The sequence below is a fragment of the Dendropsophus ebraccatus genome, chromosome 11, assembly GCF_027789765.1.
Source record: "Dendropsophus ebraccatus isolate aDenEbr1 chromosome 11, aDenEbr1.pat, whole genome shotgun sequence".
NCBI classification, from domain to species: domain Eukaryota; kingdom Metazoa; phylum Chordata; class Amphibia; order Anura; family Hylidae; genus Dendropsophus; species Dendropsophus ebraccatus.
Window position 1 is genome coordinate 53821370 of NC_091464.1, and position 22104 is coordinate 53843473.

The 22104-nt window shown below is 42.2% G+C and overlaps 1 long non-coding RNA gene and 1 other non-coding gene across 3 annotated transcripts; one reads left to right on the plus strand and one right to left on the minus strand.

The window, feature by feature from the left end:
• The first annotated feature begins 1557 nt into the window (after positions 1-1557).
• On the plus strand, positions 1558-1710 carry LOC138768506 (small nucleolar RNA snR85). Its single transcript, XR_011359151.1, has one exon. It is a non-coding gene; the product is annotated as a small nucleolar RNA snR85 (small nucleolar RNA).
• Positions 1711-8898: 7188 nt separating this feature from the next.
• On the minus strand, positions 8899-15077 carry LOC138767926 (uncharacterized). 2 transcript variants are annotated; one of them, XR_011358881.1, is made up of 3 exons: positions 15017-15077; positions 11206-11304; positions 8899-9265 (listed from the first exon to the last, which is right to left on the minus strand). It is a non-coding gene; the product is annotated as an uncharacterized lncRNA (long non-coding RNA). The 2 variants fall into 2 exon arrangements; XR_011358882.1 differs by lacking the exon at positions 15017-15077 and adding an exon at positions 14898-14961.
• Between the last annotated feature and the right edge of the window lie 7027 nt (positions 15078-22104).

Genomic DNA, 22104 nt, shown 5'->3' on the forward strand with positions numbered 1-22104 from the left:
GAGGAAGCTGTCTGAAATACCGGGTGACTGGTGGTGGTTGGCTGTGGAAGAAAGGGGAGGTGTGTGTACCCCATGGGCAGAGCCAGGGGCACCAACAAGAGCATGGCCAACCAATCAGACACTTGGCTTTCTTTATCTGGCCCTTTGTGTGGAATGGTGGGAAAACTCACATGTTTAACTCAGGGGCGGATTAACTTTACCATAGGCCCTGGGCTGTTCACCAAGCCCGGGCCCCCCACCCCACCCCAGCTGAGCTGTGATTGGTTGCTGTGGGCAGTTTAAACCAGGTGTATATTTATACCCTTTCATAAATCTCCCCCCAAATGAGGGCCATCCAAAAAAAAACATCCATCCAAATATAAGCTTGGTGTTTCCAGTAGTAAGTAATAGAAGAATTTCACTGCAGTATTGTAAATTGCAATGGAGCCTAATGTGTGTTTTTACCCCTAGGGTCTTCTGATGACTATATGCAGGTTGATAAATCACCTTGTAAACGTCATTTTCTTTCCTTTCCATATCCTTTTATTACTTGTTATTGCATGCAAGTTAGTTTCCATATCTCATGTATATTAAACTGCAGTATTTCAGAATACTGAGTAACTTTATAAATAATGACACTATCTGTAATAACCCCCCATACAGATACATGCAGATATCCTTCTTCCAAGGGCTGTTATGTTTGGAATTGCGTTCACCGCTTTCTGTTGGCAAGTAAAAGTTATACACTGTAAGAACAAAGCTTCCCTTATAATGTTGGTCTTTTATTTCTTCATTATAAAAGGAAACCATACACTATGGACAATAATAAAATGATCTTGTGTTCTGGACAGGGAAGTGATACCACTGCTGGTCTCTGGAGCTTTGCTATAAAGTTCTATCCCCTGGTTTCATGTTCATTGAAATGCAGCTGAGAATGATATTAAACATGAAGGATGATATTGAGGGTTTGCATTCAAACACAATGGCCTAGTCAGCTTTTCTTGTGCTAAATCTTATGCTGAATACAAAACCATCTCCTTAGTGCCTATTCTGTAACACACTCGGTATCCTGATTTCATGGTAATTATATTATTCAGCAAGTTTAGCATTTCCTATGCCTATTAAGAGCCCTGCTGTACTGTCCAAATAAATATGTTCTATTATTCCATTATACTTTGTTTTTATTGCATTTCCAAGAAGTGGATCAGACAAATCACTGGAATATGAAGATGCTGATTGTCATTGCATTGTAGTAAAGATGGCAATTTGGGTTTCATTGACTTAATTGCATTGGTTTTTTTATATGATTTTTTTTTACTGGCAGTTTATTAGACTATACCAGTGCAGTAACTGGGATGTCAGAAGTTCATCAGCTGCTCAGTCCTCTGAGGCCAGTAAAAGTCTAACACCATAAGGCTATGTTCCCACTAGGTAAAAAAAAAACAGCGGGCGTTATTAATGATCATAATCATTAAAACCGGTCGTTGATTTGCATCACTGGCCATTAATTACCTTTATTTTTACCAAGTGTGAACATAGCCTAATACTCAGTTACAGTCAGCCTTCAGGTTATCCCATTATATATATTTATTGCACACACATTTATATATATATATATATATATATATATATATATATATATATATATATATATAAAACACCAGGGTGGGTCAGCGGAAAACACTTGCCAGATGCACAGTCCTCACGAGGTCCGGCTCAACACCTCCATAGATAAGTGAAGAAATGGGTTGAAGACAGCATCAATCTCAGGTTAAGATTAGAACTTTATTGTGCCAGTTCGCATATACAAAAAAGTGCAACGTTTCAGCTCATATCCTGAGCCTTCCTCAAGCATGATATATATATCTGAAATCCAGGTCCAGTCTGCTGAAGCTTTTTATTCTTGTCCTGGTTGAAAAAAAGAGACTAAACGCAGGAATTCTGGCCAGTACAGAGAGTCACGGCTCAATGTGTCCATCAATCACATGACTGCCTTCTCTGTGAGCCTTTAGATGACCAGGACTTCCTGCGTTTAGTCTCTTTTTTTAGTCTTATTATATGACACCTTCATGAACAAGTGAACCGGGGCATCTGCATGCAGTCACACATGAGGTAATATCATAGTGTAGTGTCACAGTATGGGGCCATTAAGCTTTTCGTCAGGTGCCACACCAAGAGCTGGGAGCTGTGATTTTAGGCTCCAACCACTAGGTGTCTCACTCACCCCTGTGCACTTATTATGGGAAATGCGCATAAAGGGGGACATTATGAAACGTCCACCCAAGGCGTAAACCAGGGAGAAGGTGCAGATTCGCCCTTTCTCCCTGGCGTACGCCTGCTGTATGCCCCGCTCACCCGATGGGAGGGCTGGGGGAGCTTGGGGGGGTGTGACAGGCGTAAATCATGATCCAAATCTACACCTGCTGGAAGCAGGTGTAGATTTAGTATGCTGGGCGCAGGTTCGTTTGTATTGCACTGAAGTTTCTCGAGTTAAAGAGGACCTGTCACCCCCCGTGTTGGGGTGACAGGCTCCCCACCCCCTGTTAGATCCCCTATACTTACGTGATCCCGCCGGGTCCCGCTTCCTGATGCGGTCGGGTCCCGGAGATATCAGCTCCCGAAGCCCGGCGCGCGCGCTGAGAGATGAGTCCGATGCCCATAAAGAATGACGGAGCATCGGACTCCCCATTCATTCTCTATGGGCATCTGACTCTGCTGTCAGCGCGCGCGCCGGGCTTCGCGCGCTGAAATCTCCGTGACCCGACCACATCAGGAAGCGGGACCCAGCGGGATCACGTAAGTATAGGGGGATCTAACAGGGGGTCTGGAGCCTGTCACCCCGGCACGGGGGGTGACAGGTGTCCTTTAAGCATCAATTCTTGGTTAGGTGCTAGACTCTGTCACCTCTTTTGCAGCGCACCTGCACTCTCACACCTCACTATTGTTCTACCAAAGGACCTGTGCCTGTGTGTCCCAGGGTGGTAATCACCACCCCTGGCCACTGTGACAAAACCAACTCCAAACACTAGAAGTCCCCCAGCAGCCACAACACCAGTGTGCAGCACCCGGGCCACAGCAACTGTCTTAACTTCACAGTGTATCATGATTATGTTCAATATGGTTCACTGGACGTGCACTTTGCAATAGAGTATCAGACTATGTAATAGCAAACTCATTGGAGACTTGCTGTCCATTAGCAGGGGTTACAGGGGTAGTTCACCAAAACAAAACAAAATCTTTTAAATCAGCTGGTGCCAGAAAGTGCCAGATATTTCCAATTTCCTTCTATTAAAAAAAAATGTTCCAGTACTTATCAGCTGCTGTATGTCCTGCAGGAAGTAGTATTCTTTCCAGTCTGGAGAGCAGTAGAGGTTTTCTATGGGGATTTGCTACTGCTCTGGACAGTTTCTTACACAGACAGAGGTGTCGGTGCGGAGCACTATGTCAGACTGGAAAGATCACACTACTTCCTTTAGAGCATACAGCAGCTGATAAGTACTGGAAGACTGAAGATTTTTTATTAGAAGTAAATTACAAATCTCTGGCACCAGTTGATCTAAAAGAAATTTCTTTGGGTGAACTACCCCTTTAATAAAGCATTGATAATATTTCTGAAGTATTGTGTTGCTTGGGCAGAGGAACAGCATACATAGGGCCCTTAGGTGGGCATATGGTCATTATAGGATTATATTAAGGGACTTGGTGTATGGTGTATTTGCTTTAAGCAACCCCCCCCCCCCCCCCCCTCAAAAAAAAAAAAAAAAAAATTGTGAACTTTACACCCGTCATAGAAAAATAATGTCTATTATAAAAACCACAGAAGTTATTTTGCCTAAAAAGACATTGCGGGAACATAGCTTGTAGAAGGCCCTGCACTGCCATAACAATAATTCTCATATGATTGGAGCGTGGGGAACCAGACTAGCATCCCCCAATGGCACCTAAATTTGCTGTTTAAATGCTGCTGTCACGTTTAAACCATCCAGCATTTAACTGGTATTTCCCCAGTTTCAGTAGTCTTGTACAGGCTATTAAATACCAACCAGCATAACAGTTCAGGACTATTCAAAGTTTTGCCCAGTTGGAGGGCAGTATAGATGGCTGGTTGGTTTGCAAGTGTTCATTATATGGTAAGAAAACAGGATCTGGTTTCAGCCATTAAATATCTGGCTTCTACTCTGACATACAGAAAGATAATTGCTTTTGCAGTGAATTCGATAGATTATTATGGCTGAATATTTTGGCACAGGACACAGTAATATATTATGTTTCTAACAAGCAAAAGACAAGATGCACAAGATGTGCTTGCAGCCTGACTACAGTACAGTAATCCCGATCCACTCAGCCAAGTGAGAAGTGACTTGGGGGATATTAGTGTCCAAAGGATCTCATTTTTACATTGTATCATTGAAATCCAGGGAGCAGGAACGGGAATTCTATGACCTAATCTTAGGATGGCTCCAAGACAAAGTTCAATGCCAAATGTCTGTACACGTGGAAATAATAGATCATAAAAGGGTCCCCCCCACCTATAAAAAAAAAAAAGCTTAGGTGGGAGGTTTATCAAGCAGTTTACAGTAAGATTTTCTGCATTGCCCAGAGCAACACCAACCTTTAACCCCTGCAAGACAGAGCCCTTTCATGCCTGGATGTCCTGGTCAGATTAATGCAATGTTTCTCCTCACCTTCTAAGAGCCATAGCGCTTTTATTTTTCCACTGTAACGAATGGGGTAGTGGATCCTCTGTACCGTCACCAGCGATGGCTTAAACCGCACCAGGGAGCGGAGTCTAAGGCGGGATGGGCTTGCTGCGGCAGGTGACCGCCAGGTCGCTAACCCTGGCTTGGTTTGCTAGTGACGGCGGGCAAGGTGAAGCAGGAGCAGTAGGCAGGAGAACGTGCAGACAGTGGTCTTAGGCGAGACCGCAGGAGGCAGAGCCAATGGACAGGAACTACGGACAAGGGCAGAGGACAGGAACAACGGACATAGGCAGCGGACAGGAACAACGGGGAGCTGGGCCAAAACGCTATGGGAAGCATATAGAGGCTCCAACATGAGGGACAGGGCATGCTGGGATTTATAGGGAGTGATTATGTGCAACTACCAATTAGGGGCAGACTGGCCCAGTTAATCTGTGACAACCGGCGCGCACGCCGGCCGGGACAGACGGAGACAAGAGCGTTGTGAGGTAAGACGCCCCCGGGGGGCGAACTAGTCGCAGCGCCGGGTCACTGCATCTTGACACCGGCGGCTGCTGAACACAAGGAGGGGGTGCGGCCGCAGCCCTGACATCCACCTACAGGGCTGGTTGGGGTGTCATTTTTTGCGCCATGACCTCTAGTTTTTATTAATATCATATTGGTGTACCAAAAAATTTTGATTGCTTTTTTATTAATTTTTTTCTGATATATAATTTAATAAAATCAGCAATCCTGGTGTGTGTTTTTTTTCCCTTCCATTTACGCCATTCACCGTGCGGGAACAATAATGTTATATTTTAGTAGATCGGACAATTCCACACGCTACGATATGTAATATATTTATTTATTCAAATAAATGGTGGTGGGGTTAAAAGAGTTCTTCAGGATTAGATCCCCCACCACCACCACCACATTAAGTGCTTTTGATGTATATTTCAATATCAATTTTTGTTGACTGGCAGCAGCAAGAGCTAATGTGGGCCTCTCTGCTCCCTCCAATGTTTGTGTTCAGAACTGCAGGAGAAAAATACAAAACTAATCTGTCTCTTTGTGAAGTGTGCACTTTAATTACATGGGTACTTTTAAAATAGAACCATCTTCTCAGTGTGGTCTTTGTAACCTTCTAACTCCACACAATGCAGTGATACATCGTGTATGCAGTTCAGATGTAGATAGGAGATGGGTACAGGGACACTGCAGAAAGTTTTGTGTTTTCCTGATTGTGGCTTAAAAAAGATGTACCACCAGGTAAATCCTCTTAATCTGAACCGAGGGATCGAACGGCGCTTTCACGGGGAAACCGGTGCCACGGTCTGTTTTTCGGACCGCGGCCCGGTTCCCGTGCACGGCGCCGTTCTATGCACCGGAACCGCCCAGGGCTCAAGCACAGGAGGTAGGCCGGCCTGCCCCCAGTGGGAGGGAATTCCCTCACCTCCATGACATGGCTCCATTCATTCTAATAGAGCCACGTCATACAGGGGAGGGAATTCCCTCCCACTGGGGGCTCCCCGGCCTACCTCCAGTGCTTGAGCACCGGCCGGTGTATAGAACGGCGCCGTGCACGGGAACCGTTTTTCGGACCGCGGCACCGGCTTTCCCGCGACTGCGCCATTTGATCCGTCACTTCAGATTACAGAGGATGTACCTGGTGGTACATCCTCTTTAAAATATGGCCCAAAAGACTATGTACAAACAGACTTTAGTCATTGAGAACTCAGTAGTAAGTTCCCATATGTCAATAGGAGTTGATAAATCAATTACCAACTGACCGCATGGTACTGCCTCCAGTATATATCATAAGGTCACTGAGCACTTACCAGGGCAGATCCTACTCCTTATTACTAGGTCAACATGGTATACACCGAAGTGATCTAATTGTTCTTAAATACCTACATTGTGTTAATTTTCTCTTTTATCAAAAGTAGTTCAATTGACTTTTCATTGTAATGGATCTTTAATGGAGATGAGCGCAACTTAAGCACGCTCGGGTCCAATTGTACGGCATTTGAAGGCTAGTGGCTAAAAAAGTTAGATGCCTCCCTAGGGATGCCTGGATAACATGGATACAGCCTATATCCATGTTTCATTTATTTATTTTTTTCAGAACTCCCTAGGGATGCATCCATCTTCTTCAGCCACCGGTAGATCAAATGGCGAACAATTGGACCGAGCATGCTCCTGTTGTGCTCAACGCTAATCCTTTCCTTTAACATATTCATTTATTTACCACAATATACTGTAATGTCTGCACTGCCTACCACTCACCATATGGCCAATTGACAAAAACTGTTAACTGTAAGATTTTTAATTCATAGTTATAAAAGTCTCCAGGGTGATGTCACCTTTCCAGCTACTTCTCAGCTTTATCATTTCCTGCCAGAACATTAGTATTTACAGAGCAGAAGTCTGATAGGTGTGATATCTGAGGGTGAGACCTGAAAGTGTCAAATGTAACAGGATTTTTGAAGATATGCTGGTGCAAGGAAGATTGTACTATGGATTTCTTACAGTTGGTCGAAGAATTTCCCAGGCTTAGACCGAATACAGGGAGTTTTGGAAAATGTACGACCAATTCTTACACCACTGTATGCCACAAAAATATTATTCAGGCTCCTTTCTTCCCACTCATCTCAACTCTCTAATATATTATTGATCATTATCCCTCTGCTATCCCCACCCCTGTAGGCATTCCCGCTTTGTAAAACACAAAAAGCAACAAACACATATACTTATCTGGTTCTCAGGACAGCCCCCCACGACTACCTTCTTCTTCAAGCTCTGTGAGCGTGCAAATGACATAACTTGTGCTACGATAAGCTGGGGGAAGGAACAGCTTCTTGTGACCATAGGCATAATGATGTCATCTGCCACAAAGGTGGCTGGCCCTAGGCATAATGATGTCATCTGCCACAAAGGTGGCTGGCCCTAGGCATAATGATGTCATCTGCCACAAAGGTGGCTGGCCCTAGGCATAATGATGTCATCTGCCACAAAGGTGGCTGGCCCTAGGCATAATGATGTCATCTGCCACAAAGGTGGCTGGCCCTAGGCATAATGATGTCATCTGCCACAAAGGTGGCTGGCCCTAGGCATCTACTGGGAGACTGGCTTGAGGACAAATCTGATGCTGGTGATGTGCAGAACAATAGCACATTATCAGGGGACAGACCAGACCGGCCCATCTGGCATTATTCCAAAATGCCAGATGGCCAGTTCAGACCTGCAGTCAGTTCTTTATACACTGTCATGGCACAAATAAAAGCTGCTATTGTCACAACTACATCCATTATAAGTTGTCTGTAATTATAATTATATAAGCTGTAATATGCAACTTATAAACTATGCACCTATGGGGATAGAAGATTGGGTTTGCCAGGTCACAAAACGGCGGTGTTAGTGAAGATCATCCGTACCAGCCGGATGATCTTCATTTGTGCTGAATTGGGATGTGGGCACATCCGTGTGCACCCCCATCCCAATTTACCATTGAACACAATGGAGAGTATGGCTGCTAGCGATCCCGGCTGGAGTGTATACTAAATGTATACACTCCGGACGGGATTCCCTCAGAATGCAGTGCACGTATGTTGTGTATTAATCATCGCCGTTGTTGCACATCAGCAACAACGGCCGTGATTAATACACAACTTACGTAGTGTGAACATGACACTGTTAGACATGGGTACTTACTGGCCCAAACTACGCAGATTCCTGAAACGGCACATGTTGTTCCCAGTCATTTACTCACTTACTTTCTGTGAATTGCAACCACAATAATATAGGCAAGATGTACAACTGCATCTACGATTCACAGGGAGTAAGTACTTCACAAGAGACACTCACCACTCTGGGAATCTGCCCACCTGTGAGTTCGGGCTTCATATGAACAGTGTAATTGCCACAGCTACTGTCAGGGGAGGGTGGCACATTTTATAATGGGGGCAGTGGCACAATATATAAAGAGGACAGTGGCACAGTATATAAAAGGGACAGTAGCAAAGTATATAATGTGGATAGTGGAACAGTAAATCAGGGGGCAGTAGCACAGTATATAACTGGGGCCGTAGCACAGTGTATAAGGGGACAATAGCACTGTGCATACCTATATTATTATATACATATGCAAGCACTCAAGCTAAAAATCAAATAATATAAAATAATACCCAAATAATACATTAAATGTATCCATGTTTTCACTCAATGCTTACTGTCTCTCCTTTATTTTTCCACTTGCCATGGCTTTGTCTGAGCCATGTTTACCAAGATTATCCTGAGAACAATAGAACTGTCATTCGGATCCCCACCCATTATTACAATGTTACTTTACAGATAGCATCTTCTTACAGCAGTAGTAAAGTGACAAGAGTTTCCTCTGCTACTTAGTGGATTAAAGCCTGACTGGTGGGTGTCTGAATAACTACATATGTATATTAGGGTATAAAAGAGTAAAAAGAAATCCTGGGATCCCAATGTAATATTAACTCAACTCCTTATAAATGCCATGTAACACAACACCTAGGGGACATTGATCATCAGTCTTGATACATGTCCCCCCTGGAGTACAGGATTCCGTTTTGAGCTCCACACTGTAAAAAAAAGATATAGGAAAGCTGATTAGGTTTTAATGGTGGGAACTATTTAAGGGAATGTGTCACCTAAATTTTCTTTTACTGATTAGAGTCAGATACTACAACATGTTCTTTTATTCTAATCTGTTTCTATTTTCTGAGTTTATTTTTTTTCACTCACTTTTTGTATATTGCCTGGTCTGTTCTTAACAGCATTTAGTGACATGGTTTACAGCAAGACTCATGGACATAGACTCATAGACTCATGGGCTCTGTCCCCTTGAGATGAATGTAAAACATCATTGAGCATGCTCTGTGACCTTTGAAAAGGTCATTCCACAGGGAGCTTCTATTGTCTTGTATTGATGCTATCTACCTACTGGTGTCACATAATGCTGCAATGCTGAACAGATCACTTTACAGCAACCTCCTCTTATCACTACAGATAGAACAGGAAGTCTCAGCTTAGTTTTGGCCCCAGTGGTGAGAATGAAAACTTGAAGATTTCCAGATTATTTTATAATATAGATAGAAAAATGGAAAATTGGAAAGGAAAAAAAAATCACCAAAAAATTCTTTAAAAATATGTTTAACATAAAAACATTATATGTATAACTATAAGTGGGCAATACAAGGATTGGCATATGATTTATTTTCCCCAGAGAATTTACAAAGGATCAGGGGGCATTTACTATGTGTGGTGGTAAAGAGATGTAGAAATCAATGTTGGAAATGATTCTTATAGTTAATAGGGAATAATATGGAATGTCCAACCCTAATAAGTTATAATGGCACATACTATGTCAGCATGCAAGAAGGGCAAATTTATCTAAAAACAAATTACAATTAGGGTTGTAGGTACTAATAATAATATATAAATGATAATTGATAATGTATAAATGATCAACACAAACAAACAAAAAATAACCAATAGATTGTATTGCAAAAATTGGAAAGGGTCCCTTTTTTATTTTTTATGTCCCATCAGTAAGTGTACCGTACCTCATTTTGGAGATGGGCCTTCTTAGTTGTTGGGTCCATAGCGAATGTTGTGCCAGTTACCCTGATAGTTAGATATTACTGTTGTATTTATATATCTAAATGTGTGACAATTCCACAAGTATTTTCACATTATTGTAACAATCAACTGATGCATGCAAATCCTATAAACATATAAACAATTAGCAACATTTGAATGAGTTTTTCATTTTGATCGGGTTCTGTGTAGGTCAATTATTTGAACTGTGGGGTAGTTGTTCATTTCTAATAATAATTATGAATCAGATTTAAGTTTATTCTATCTGTCCTGCTTTCCTTGGCTGCTTTCACATTATTTGTGCTCCGTACGTAGTTATTATTAGGAGGACTCAGAAATAACTTTTTTAGGATAAAATTTTAAAAATAATTTTTTTTAGGATAATACTGTTAATAGAAGCCAATTAATTCTCAAATAGTCCTTTTTTCCTGCTTCAGGAAAAAAAGGCTTTTGGTTTGAAAAAAAAAGTAGATGCAAAATATAGTAGTTGCACAGTTTCTGTTTTTTCAACCAACTCTTCACTCTACGTTTTGGTTAAAAAAAAAAAAAAAGACTGACCAAAAGACTGATGGAAATACTATGAACCTAGCCATAGGGGGAGATTTATTAAGGGGTGTAAAATATACACTGGTGCAAACTGCCCACAGCAACCAATCACAGCTCAGCTTTCATTTTACCAGAGCTAAAAACTGAGCTGTGATTGGTTGCTGTAGGCACCACTGTATATTTTACACCCTTTGATAAATCTGGGCCATAGTCTGCACTTAAGGTGCCTTTCCAATAATAAAAAAGACATGCAAAACAAAGAAGAAATGTAAACCTGTCTGATTCTTAGGCAGTGTATACTTAAAGTGATATTGTCCCCTCCCTTTCCATATAAGGAGTTCTCAGCAACATTCTTAAGCTAATATTCACATCTTACCGTATAAAGGATTTCTTGGTTGTTTCTCCCCTCAAAAATGCATGTTATGTTGGTGGACCGTCATTGCTAAACAAATTTTGAAAGTGGAAGATAGTTTACCTGGAAGAAGGTGAAAGGGAACATGGTTGATAACATAAGAAGGAAGTGGTTTTGTCTGATAAGATATAATACAAATTTTCCTAGATTCACTTTTACTATTAATCTAGGAAAAAGTTTGCTGAAACAACAGTGTTTATTTTAGACATGCTCCATTTCAATTAAGTCTCGGCCCTTGAAAAAATAATTATTGATATTGGTACATGCAATTTTATTTATCTTCCCATGACTCACAGTAATAAAATATAGCATTGTTGCAGTTCACAAATGGCCTCAGTGTTTCTAATTTGTAAAAGAATTATTAGTAAGAAAAATATTTTAGAATTACTGCAATCATTCTTAGCCACAGCCCACAGGAACACTGCAATTTTACCATGATCACCCCTTTAAATATCCTTGTTTACAAGTGATCACATTTCATCGGTTGATATTCTTGCCTATCTTACTGTTATAAATTGTGTGCGAGTAGTGTTTGTCTTAGTCTTTCTATGCTGTATTGTTTGCATTGTATAGATCATAAAGTACTGTTTTAATGTTTGAGGAGCTAAGTACTAAAGAATACTTATCAGTGGACAAAAAACCTTTGTAGATTATTAGTTGTTAAATGTAGCAACGTACATGATATAAGAGACAGCCAGAAAACTGAAACAGCAGGTAAAGCTGGCTGGCCATGATAAAAGAGCTCATATATGAAATGGTGATAAGTCATATCATATTACTATGTTTGTGTTGGATAGTGCTGTGAACACTGTGTATTAGTCCACAATGACACCTCAGAAACTGATGTGCACGCCTCTGTAATTCAACTGGGACATCAGGGGAGGCATGCCTGGGTGCATCTAACACGTCCAAGTCGCAATATTATGCCGCTCCAGCCTCTCCAACAATACACTCCAAACACAATATAACCTCTATTTAGGCTACGTTCACACTACGTAAGTTTCCGGCCGTAGCGCGTCCTGTGAATAAGCGGCCGGAAACTTACGTAGTTTGCGTACAATGGAAAGTATACGATCTACGGGCGCACAGTTCACACTACGTACGAACTTACACCCGGATCGTATGCGGCACTGTAAAAAATGAACCAGACCATTGTTTCCGGACGGAAATGCCGTAACTTACGCCCGTAGCGTAACATGCGGTCCCGTACGTAGTGGTGATTTCTTCATTTTGCCAGCTTTTTGTTCCAATCCAAAAGGTTCTGTGGGGTGTCCGGGGCTGGGTGAAGATTTCCAAGTAAAAGACCGCTGTTAGATCGCTACGAAGAGCGCTCGGGAAGCGTAAGTACGCTACAGGCGTAAGTTCGCGGTCCGTACGTATCCAGCCGCAACTTGCGTACAGTCCCGGCCGGAGTTTCATACGTATATGTCCGACCGCAAAAAATATTTTTCGCGGCCGGACATATACGTAGTGTGAACCTAGCCTTAAAGTGGAAAAAAATAGAAGGAAATCTCCTTTCCTCTACATTAGCATGGACAGAAAGCCAAACTGTAAGCAAAAGAAAGATTTTCCTGCACCCCTTTAAATTACATGCCTATGATAACCATAGATGTATATCTCAACATTTACGTGTGGCAACAGGCGTCAGGTGTGTTACTGCTTTCATTGAGGCGCATAGTGCAAAAAAAGATCTGCAACACTTTATTTTTTTTTTTTGGCTCAACTGTGCCTACACAGGCGTATATAATATATCCCAACATTTACGCGCGCCAACAGGCGACAGGTGCCAGGTGTTTTACTGTTTTTAATGATTATCCACAGATAAATGCTGTGCTGTGTATAATTGTAACCCTAAAAGGGCTTTCTTGCCTTCAATCAGCTAAATTCTCTGCAATCTCTCTCCCTGACTATCTGCAAGATAGCATCAGACGACGAGCAGGAAAAGGCAAGTTCTTATACTCTGTAGGCCACATAAGTAAGCCAATGAATGTAGATGCTGTTCTTGCAATGCCAGTGTGCTCCTAGGGCCTGTCACACACACCCTTTGTAGTTATTGGCTAGAAAAAGGCGCCATAGTGTATTAATTGATCGAATAGCTACACGATCAAGAACTACTCACTCATCTCTACTGCCGGTTATGATAACTAAGCATCTTCTTCCATTGTGTGCTGAATTTTCTTAGATTCAAACTACAACAACCAACTTTACTAATAATGGCTAATCTTAACTTCTTTAAAATCGCCAAGAAAGGTATTCGATATTGTACTCTAAAAGCAATTCATCACAAGAAACCACTCATATCAGTGTTTAACCTTGGAGACAAATTTTGTCTTTTCAGTGTTTCATCCTCATCCTTTAAGACAAGTATGGGGAACCTTCAGTTTTGCAACAGGTGGAGGGCCTAAAGTCTTCCATTCCTATTCTATTAGCTAAACTTTTTTTTATTTTTCCACTTCCATAGTCATATGAGAAATAGAATATTTATTATCCAGTATAAAACTACAATGGAAACATGAATGGGTTAAACCAATTTAATACCTACAAAGGAATAATAAAGTACAGTCATTTTCTCATCATGGAGCTCCATTAGCTTTTTGCCTGTATGGTGGTCATTCATCTTTATATGCTATTTTGAGAATCATTATATAAATCAATGTTCATCTTAAGGAACATTACATATATCATTTCATTAAAAGCACTTTCTGCAAAATAAAAGTAATTTCTGTAAAATACTCCCATAATTTCTCTCTATTACAGATCCCCTTCCACCAGCCCTTTGATCATACTCCTATAATAACATGATCTGTCTTTTTTTAGTTGTTTGTTATCTGTAATCTTCGAGATTAGAGAGACAAGACATTGACTGCTTAGAGAAGATACTCAAAATAATGTGGGTCTTGAGGTCAACCTTATTACGAAGTAATGCTTTTTTCCATGAATAATGTATTTTCGTCACAGAAAACTCCATATCTGGTAACAAAGCCGTGGGGCCCAGGACAGGCTGATTATAAAAATAACCATTTGATATCATGGAAATATCTTTCAAACAAAACTCTACACTTTATTATTTTTAACTCTCCACGGCTTATAACAATGAGTAGCTGACAATTTATCATTTCTATATATTTTATAGTTTATGGGGCACATATAGGGCACCATTACATGGAACGATAGTCAGCCGAATCGGCCCTATCCGGCCGATTATCATTCCATGTAATAAACACGATGATCAGCCAATGACAACGATCATCGGCTGATCGTAGATATAGCTTAAACCTATAATTGTCGGACGCCGATGGCTGACGATTTGCAAAGTGCATACATTACCTATCCATGGTCCAGGCCTCCTCCTGCGCTCTGCTTCTCCCCGGGTCCTGCACGCTGCAGCTTTAGAGCGGCCTGTCTTAGTTGACAGGCCTCTTAGCCAATCACTGGCCGGGACTGAAGCTGGACCATGGATAGGTAATGTATGCAGTTTAAGCAAGGGCTGCAAGGACATCGGTAACGATGTCCATGTAGCCCTTGTTAAACGATTATCGGGCTGTGTAATAGGCCCACTAAACGAGCACCGACCTAGCAGATCAGCGCTTGTTTACAGTTATTATCGGGCCCCCATCAGGACATGTAATAGTACCCATAGTTAATAGTAATAGTACCCATAGTGCCGAGTCTTGGATGTTTAGGGTGCGGTAAATAGCAAGGAATAATAATAATAATAATAATAATAGTAGCAGAGAAAAGAAATAAGCAAAGTTAAGGTGTCTGATCCAATCACCATGTTCTCTGACAGGTCCAGTATGATTAGATTTTACAGAACCACTAACTTCACAGCCCTAGTAACAGTCAGCTGACCAGGTCCCTGCCACTGGGTGGCTGAGCATCAGCCAATCAGGACCTGACTTATGCTCCGCCCCCACCTGCTCAACACAAGCTGCAGGAGGGGTAAGAAGATGCACAGGGCATGTGTGCCCACTACAGAGGCGGGAATAAAGTAGAGGGGGAGGTATACAGTATGGGGGAACAACTACAGAGGAGGGAGGAAGGTATACAGTATGGGGAACAACTACAGAGGAGGGAGGGAGGTATACAGTATGGGGAACAACTACAGAGGAGGGAGGGAGGTATACAGTATGGGGAACAACTACAGAGGAGGGAGGGAGGTATACAGTATGGGGAACAACTACAGAGGAGGGAGGGAGGTATACAGTATGGGGAACAACTACAGAGGGGAAGGTATACAGTATGGGGAACAACTACAGAGGAGGGAGGGAGGTATACAGTATGGGGAACAACTACAGAGGAGGGAGGGAGGTATACAGTATGGGGGGCATCTACAGAGGCGGGAATAAAGTATGGGGACTACCTGCAGAGGGAGAGGTATACAGTATGGGGGAACAACTACAGAGGAGGGAGGGAGGTATACAGTATGGGGGAACAACTACAGAGGAGGGAGGAAGGTATACAGTATGGGGAACAACTACAGAGGAGGGAGGGAGGTATACAGTATGGGGAACAACTACAGAGGAGGGAGGGAGGTATACAGTATGGGGAACAACTACAGAGGAGGGAGGGAGGTATACAGTATGGGGAACAACTACAGAGGAGGGAGGGAGGTATACAGTATGGGGAACAACTACAGAGGGGAAGGTATACAGTATGGGGGAACAACTACAGAGGAGGGAGGGAGGTATACAGTATGGGGAACAACTACAGAGGAGGGAGGGAGGTATACAGTATGGGGGGCATCTACAGAGGCGGGAATAAAGTATGGGGACTACCTGCAGAGGGAGAGGTATACAGTATGGGGGAACAACTACAGAGGGGGGAGGTATACAGTATGGGGGAACAACTACAGAGGAGGGAGGAAGGTATACAGTAAAAGGACTACCTGCAGCGGGGGAGGTATACAGTATGTGGGAACTACAGAAGGGGAGGAAGATATACAGTATGATGACTACCTGCAGAGGGGGAGGTATACAGTATGGGGGAACTACAGAGGGGGAGGAAGGTATACAGTATGGGGACTACCTGAAGAGGGGGGATGTATACAGTATGGGGGAACTACAGATGGGGAGGAAGATATACAGTATGTGGACTACCTTCAGAGGGGGAGGTATACAGTATGGGGGAACAACTACAGAAGGGGGAGGTAGGTATACAGTATGGGGACTACCTGCAGGGGGGATGTATACAGTATGAGGGAACAACTACAGAGGGGGCGGGAGGTATACAGTATGTGGACTACCTGCAGAGGGGGAGGTATACAGTATGGGGGAGCAACTACAGAGGGGGAGGAAGATATACAGTATAAGGACTACCTGCAGAGGGGGATGTATAAAGTATGGGGGAGCTACTACAGAGAGGAAGATATACAGTATGGAGGGCCTTACTGCAGAGGGGGGATGTATACAGTATGGAGGGCCTTACTGCAGAGGGGGGATGTATACAGTATGGAGGGCCTTACTGCAGAGGGGGGATGTATACAGTATGAGGGAGCAACTACAGAGGAGGGGGAGGTATACAGTATGCAAGACCTTACTGCAGAGGGGGTTGTATACAGTATGTGGGAAGAACTACAGAGGGGTGGAGGGAGGTATACAGTATTTGGGGGTGCTTACTGCAGAGGGGGGATGTATACAGTATAAGAGAATAACTACCATATAGCTTGGCGCTGCAGTGTAGGGGTATACCATGTTTCTCTGAAAATAAGCCCTAGCCCCTTTTTCCAGAGAGAAAAATAATATAAGACTTTAGTATGTCATTCCTGTGCACTACAGTAAACACAGTGGTACTTATTCTAGAGCAGCATGTTTTTATAGTGCTGTAGAATAAGGGCTGGGTGTTTGGTGCCAGTTGGAAGGAGTTCTTGGATGTCTAGTGATACTAGAGCTGTAACAGCTAGGATTGGATTGGATTGATTAACCCCTTGTATGCAGAGGTCAGCAGTGACTGAGTGGTTTTACACAGGAAGGGGGCTCCTACTGTAAGCAGCAGAATGACTGCAGTGTGCCAATGGGTTGTCATAGGTGCCTAACAAAGCCCCTAGGTCTGCCATAAACATGAACCGATTAGGCTCTAGGCTGACTTTTAGTATAACATTCACAGAATTTTTGCAGTGTATAGCAGAAGTACAATACACTACAGTCCTATTCTGGGACCAGATATTATAGTATTATTGTACTGCATGGCAGGGGTGATCCTCCATCTGCTCCGTGCCGGGGTCCGCGCCGAAATGGCGCTGATCCCGACTCGGCATTCTATTGCTTTCGGCTGCAGCAGCTGAAAGCAATAGAACATAGATCTCATTGATCTATGCAGTATATCTATACTGCATAAATCTCAATGAGAGATCAGAGCAGTCATACTAGAAGTCCCCCAGGGGGACTTCTAGTATGTGTGTGTAAAAAAAAAGAGGGTTTTTTTTATTAATACAAAATCCCCTCCCCTAATAAAAGTCAGAATCGCCCCCCTTTCCCCATTTTATAAAAAAGAATAAATAAACATGTTTGGTACTGCCGCGTGCGTAATCGCCTGGGCTATTAAATTATCACATCCCCTATCTTGCACGGTAAACAGCAAGTTCTGCAACTCAGCATAAAAAAATGGAATAAAAGAGATTCCAATAATCCCGAAGCTTGTTTTTAGACCAATTTTATTTTATTAACTATCTTTACTAGGTGAGGTCTCCAGAACTGGACATCAGACATCATATTCCAGATGTAGTATCACTAAAGCTCCATACAGTGGATCACAAGATTTTTTGTACAAGTTTACAATATTGTGTGTATATCTGTGTTATGTCTATTGCTATTTGCATAGCATACCCAGATAGAGATTACATTGAGGACAGCTATACATTGCATACAATGTTAGGGCATTATAAGGAAGCAATGATCTTGCTAAATGTCTCCGATGACTTGCCATTCACTAAGATGTGGTCAACATTCACCGAGATGGGAAAATAAAGACAGAGGATACATATATAGAAGAAATCATACATAGTGACTAATTTACTATTCGAGTCCTGCTCAAATCCTGTCTGGGTGACACAAAAGGTAAAACGGGGGTTCAGAGGGGGTTAGCCGTGCCTGCTAATTAAGTATTTAGATGCAGCTGTAAAAGTTGACAGCTGCATCTGAATACTTGCTGTGTCCCAGGTGGTCTAGTGGGGGGGATCGCGTCGCGATTGCGGAGGGGTGATCCCTGCATCTGCTCCGTGCTGGGGTCCGCGCCATAATGCCGCTGATCCCGGCTCGACATTCTATTGCTCTCGGCTGCAGCAGCCGAAAGCAATATAACATAGATCTCATTGATCTATGCAGTATATCTATACTGCATAGATCTCAATGAGACATCAGAGCAGTCATACTAGAAATCCCTCAGGGGGACTTCTAGTATGTGTGTAAAAAAAAAAAAAAAAAAAGTTTTTTTATTAATACAAAATCCCCTCCCCTAATAAAAGTCAGAATCACCCCATTTCCTCATTTTATAAATAGAAATAAATAAATAAACATGTTTGGTACTGCCGCATGCGTAATTGCCTGAACTATTAAATTATCACATCCCCGATGTCACACGGTAAACAGCATAAGTGTAAAAAAAATTCCAAAGTGCAAAATTGCGCATTTTTGGTCACATCAAATCTCAAATTTTTTTTATAAAAAGCGATCAAAAACTTGCATATGCGCAAACAAGGTACCGATAGAAAGTACAGCTCATGGGACAAAACAAATGAAACCTCAAACAGCTATATAGACCAAAGGATAAAAGCATTATAAGCATGGTAATATTTTTTTTAAAAAGGTTTTAATTTTTTAAAAGCCATCAAATAAAATAAAAGTTATACAAGTTACATATCATTGTAATCGTACTAACTTGAGGAAAAAGTTTTACCCTAGAACGAACAGCGTAAAAACAAAACCTCCCCAAATAAAAAAATTGTGTTTTTTTTTTTTAATTTCTCCACACACATAATTTTTTTCTGGTTTCACTTCATATTTTAGTTAAAAATTACGTCTGCCATTAGTACAAGTTCAAGTACAAGTACAATTAATGGGGCAAAAATAAGGGCTCATCTGGGTCTCTAGGTGCAAAAATGTATGCGCTATGGCCTTATATACACAAAGAGGAAAAACGAAAGCGCAAAAATGAAAACTGGTTGTGTCCCCGCAGCCAGACAACTCTGGTGGCAGCATATCTTAGAACAAAGGGGTTGGGCAGTAACATCGACAATTTATACTGATGTTGGCAGTAGGTTCTGCCTTCAAAAGTTTACAATATGTGGAGACCTATAAGAATAGTGGAGTCAGTTGACACAATGTAAAAAAAGATGTATGATGAATTTATTTAAATATATAAATGACCCTTACAAGAAATATGGGACGAAATATGGGGAAAATATGTTACAGGTAAAACTGGCTAAAAGGAAAAGGGGGCACTGCCTCGACCTGGAAAAAAATAGGTTCAATCTTCGGGGGTGACAAGGCTTATTTACCATGAGAACAATGACTCTGTGGAACAGTCTACCCCAGGACCTGGTCACAGCAAAAACAGTAGAGGGCTTCGCTACAGGCTTAGACAAGTTCTTAGAACAAAATAACATTAATGTATATGCATAGAACCTACCCATCATCTGTCCCCCTTGCCTCCATCCATCCCTTCCTTGGTTGAATTTGATGGACATGTGTTTTGTTTTTGTTTTTTTTAACCGTACTATGTAACTGTAATATTAGGGCACACTTAGATGTTGAAAATTAATTTGATTATACAAGGGTAACACATTCCAGGAAAATCGAACAAGTTAAGTCTTGGAGACAGATGTAGGAAGTCTGCATTAAAGAGGTACTTCCATCTCAGTTTGTTATCTCTATCCACAGAGATCAACTGAAAATTCTCCCTAGAATGAACAGAGCCCTGCAATCTGATGGGCGGCCAGAACTCCAATCATTCTTCATAGGGACACCAAACACTTTTGAGCACTAAACTTGGAACTTCTGCAGCCCTATATAAAATGAATAGAGCTGTGATCCCAGGCACACAGTACACTCCTTTCAGGGGCGTAGCTAAAGGCTGATGGGCCCTGGTGCACAATTTTAGCTTGGGGCCCCCCCTATGCCATCTGATGAGGCACAGTCAGGCAGTGAAGTTTGTTGGTTTGGCTCACATAGTAACATAAGGCTTGATCAGCAATGTGGCTGACTATGTATCTATCTAAAAAACAAAGAGTGGTCAGCACTCACAACATAAAAGTCCCTTTAGATGGAATGTGGTGTTCTTATTATGGCTGTATGCCTCTCCACGAGCACGCGAGAAAAAAACCCCGGACCCAAGGGCATCCAACAAGGTATAAGCACGAAAGTACTCTCCAGCTCGCTTGATTACTTTTAAACCTTTATTGTATAATGTTTAAAAGGCCGACGCGTTTCGGGCTCTCTTGCCCTTATTCATGGCTCTCTGTCAGGAGGTCCCGAGACGACCCATGAATTAAGAAGTCGTCACCCAAAATATAAGGGGGGACTATTCCCTGTCCATGCCCTACAATGATAAAGGAGAAAGGTGAGCAGAGTGGCGTCAGTAGCCCCGCCACAAGAACTCTCTTGTGGCGGGGCTACTGACGCCACTCTGCTCACCTTTCTCCTTTATTATTGTAGGGCATGGACAGGGAATAGTCCCCCCTTATATTTTGGGTGACGACTTCTTAATTCATGGGTCGTCTCGGGACCTCCTGACAGAGAGCTATGTATCTATCTATCTATCTATGCTCATTATCATCATATTGTTAGGGCCTGTTCACACAGAGCAAAAGATGCAGAATTTCAAGCGGAGTCCCCACAGGAGACGCTGCTTGAAATTTCGCCTGTCCCATTGTCCTCTCAAAGAATTGACAATCAGGCATATATATATGTGTGTGTGTACAGAGTATATGTACTGTATATGTGTGTCTCTATGTGACTATGTCTTACACATACAGTCACATAAGTACATATGGTCAGGCACGTATATACCCATTTAGAGACGCATATGCTATACACACAAGCACATACATATTACAGTCACATATATACCAATACACATACATGCTGTACACAAAGGTACGTACATACAGTCCCATATACACATACGGACATAGATATACATAGAGACACATACAATTACATATACACAGGCACATATAGTCAAGCACATATATAAGCATACAGAGACACACAGACGCTGTATAACAGGCACTTACATACAGTCTTATGTACACATACAGTCAGGCATACCCATACAGGGGGGGGGGGCATGCATGCATACATACTGTACACAGAGGCACATACAGTCTTATGTACACATACAGTCAGCTTCATAAATACTCATACAGGGACAGAGAGAGAGACACACACAGCCACATTATATATATATATATATATATATATATATATATATATATATACTCATACAGACACACACACACAGCCACATATATATATATATATATACATACCTCCCAACTTTTGCGCAGAGGAAAGAGGGACAGTCACGGCAATGTGCCACGCCCCATAGCCACGCCCCTCATAACCGCATCACCTGTTACCATTAAATAAGAAACAAATAATATCACCAGATCTTCACCACATAGTGACTTATCCCCCCCCCATACTATTACTACATAACATCCACTATACACAGAGCAGTTCTCTCCCTCAGCACTGACCATATAGCGGTAGATGAGGCCGTACACCTGCTGACCTTATAGGTGATTGTATTGCAGGTATTCGGTGACTCACAGGGGACTAAGGGACACAGAATGTCCCTTAGAAGGCCCCTATGTTGTATGCCTCTTAGTATCCCTTTAGTATGCCCCTCAGTACCCTCTTAGTA